This window comes from Terrapene carolina, unplaced genomic scaffold (genome assembly GCF_002925995.2).
Source record: "Terrapene carolina triunguis isolate 2854851 unplaced genomic scaffold, T_m_triunguis-2.0 Scaffold3091, whole genome shotgun sequence".
Taxonomy (NCBI): Eukaryota; Metazoa; Chordata; order Testudines; family Emydidae; genus Terrapene; species Terrapene triunguis.
In genome coordinates this window covers 1-2,990 of record NW_020667442.1, presented here as the reverse complement: position 1 = coordinate 2,990, position 2,990 = coordinate 1, and the positions used below count along the sequence as shown (strand labels likewise).

The window sequence follows — 2,990 nt, the reverse complement described above, 5'->3', positions numbered from 1 at the left end:
AAGCAGCATGTTTCTTACTTTGCCCATCTGTCAATTTTGATTATTATCGATGTAAATATTTTGCCATTTTGGTTGTGTGTTTACACAGAAATTGACATTTACCAACAAACATAATTCTTCCAAGTCTGCAGTTGGTGGGTTTAGAGGGACACATTCACTCTTCCCACTCCTGTGCTCTCCATGCTGCCCACTTCCCACACTGCTGGGATCCTTCCCTCATCTCCCCCCAGACCAGTGCCCCCCACTCCTGGAATCCCCTCCTAACACTGCCCAACTCCCCTGCTGGCAGGATCCCTCCCCATTGCTTTCATTTCCTGCCTCCCCTCTGAGCAAATACTCTACACTATTCCCACACTAGGAATTGAACTCAGGCCACCTGGGTGAAAACCAGGCATCCTGACCACTAGACCATATGGGACTGTTATTACTGCAGCTCGCTAAGCCAACCCCTCATGAGAGCAGCAGCGCCACCCAGCGGGGATTGCGCTAGGTGCTGTACAAACCCTGGCGAACACTGGGACACCCAGTGTCTGACAAAGGTGGTGCTGTAGTCATAATGAACAGGTCGGATTACGAACAGGAGGCTGCCAGGCAACTCTCCAAGACCACATTCTACAGGCCACTATCCTCTGATCCCACTGAGGAATACCAAAAGAAACTACACCATCTGCTCAAGAAATTCCCAGCTACAGTACCGGAACAAATCTACATGGACACACCCCCAGAACCCCGACCGGGGGTATTCTATCTGCTACCTAAGATCCATAAACCCGGAAACCCTGGACGCCCCATCATCTCAGGCACTGGCACTCTTACAGCGGGATTATCTGGCTATTTGGACTCTCTCCTCAGACCCTACGCTACCAGCACTCCCAGCTATCTTCGAGACACCACCGACTTCCTGAGGAAACTACAATGCATTGGTGTTCTTCCTGAAAACACCATCCTGGCCACCATGGATGTGGAAGCACTTTACACCAATATTCCACATGAGGATGGACTACAAGCTGTCAGGAACAGTATCCCTGATGAGGCCACAGCAAGCCTGGTGGCTGAGCTTTGTGACTTTGTCCTCACCCACAACCACTTCAGATTTGGGGACAACTTATACCTTCAAGTCAGTGGCACTGCTATGGGTACCCGCATGGCCCCACAGTATGCCAACATTTTTATGGCTGACTTAGAACAACGGTTCCTCAGCTCTCGTCCCCTAGTGCCCCTCCTCTACTTGCGCTACATTGATGACATCTTCATCATATGGACCCACGGAAAGGAGGCCCTTGAAGAATTCCACCTGGACTTCAACAATTTCCACCCCACCATCAACCTCAGCCTGGACCAGTCCACACAAGAGATCCACTTCCTGGACATTACAGTGCAAATAAGTGATGGCCACATAAACACCACCCTATACCGGAAACCTACTGACCGCTATACGTACCTACATGCCTCCAGCTTCCATCCAAGACACATCACACGATCCATTGTCTACAGCCAAGCCCTAAGATACAACCGGATTTGCTCCAACCCCTCAGATAGAGACAAACACCTACAAGATCTTTATCAAGCATTCGTAAAACTACAATACCCACCTGGGGAAGTGAGGAAACAGATTGACAGAGCAAGACGGGTACCCAGAAATCACCTACTACAGGACAGGCCCAACAAGGACAATAACAGAACACCACTGGCCATCACATACAGCCCCCAGCTAAAACCTCTCCAGCGCATTATCCACGATCTACAACCTATCCTGGAAAATGATCCCTCACTCTCACAGACCTTGGGAGGCAGGCCAGTCCTCGCTTACAGACAACCCCCCAACCTGAAGCAAATACTCACCAGCAACTACACACCACACCACAGAAACACCAACCCAGGAACCAATCCCTGTAGCAAACCTCGTTGCCTACTCTGTCCCCATATCTACTCTGGCGACACCATCAGAGGACCCAACCACATCAGCCACACCATCAAGGGCTCATTCACCTGCACATCCACTAATGTTATATATGCCATCATGTGCCAGCAATGCCCCTCTGCCATGTACATTGGCCAAACCGGACAGTCCCTCCGCAAAAGAATAAATGGACACAAATCGGACATCAGGAATGGTAACATACATAAGCCAGTAAGTGAACACTTCAATCTCCCTGGTCATTCTATTACAGATTTAAAAGTCACTATCATTGAACAAAAAAACTTCAGAAACAGACTGCAAAGAGAAACAGCAGAACTACAATTCATTTGCAAATTCAACACCATTAATCTGGGCTTGAATAGGGACTGGGAGTGGCTGGCTCATTACAAAAGCAGTTTTTCCTCTCCTGGAATTGACACCTCCTCATCTATTATTGGGAGTGGACTACATCCACCCTGATTGAATTGGCCCTGTCAACACTGGTTCTCCACTTGCAAAGTAACTCCCTGCTCTCCATGTGTCAGTATATAATGCCTGCATCTGTAACTTTCACTCTATGCATCCGAAGAAGTGAGGTTTTTACTCACGAAAGCTTATGCCCAAATAAATCTGTTAGTCTTTAAGGTGCCACCAGACTCCTTGTTGTTTTTGGGACACCCCAGGGGTTCCCCTCAATTTCCCTGAGCCTCTGCTGCCCAACTTCTTCTGACTCCCTCTGGTACAACCCTCCCCCGCCCCGCATCCAAGCAGTCCTTCTTTCCCTGCCCCCATCTTCTCTCCCCACCGCCAGGTGGACAGAGATGCAGGCAACTTAAGCAACTGAAGGCAGCCCCAGCGAGTGCTGCAGCCCGCCCCGGGGTGGTATTTGCAGACACAGGAAGGGAGCAGCTGGTAGCGGTGGGTGCTGGGAAGAAGGAGGCAGGAGCCGGGGGAACAAAACCCAGAGACCGGGTGGCTCCTGGGGGCGGGTCGCTGGCACAGACCGGACTCTGCTGTTGCCTCCCTGTGATCCGGGAGCCCGGGCTGATCAGCTGCTGCTCCCCGGGGTCTGTGCGGGGGAGATCTCGTC

General features: G+C 50.8%; 1 non-coding gene across 1 annotated transcript; it reads right to left on the bottom strand.

The window, feature by feature from the left end:
• Positions 1-346: 346 nt before the first annotated feature.
• On the bottom strand, positions 347-418 carry TRNAE-UUC. Its single transcript has one exon. It is a non-coding gene; the product is annotated as a tRNA-Glu (tRNA).
• Positions 419-2,990: the final 2,572 nt, after the last annotated feature.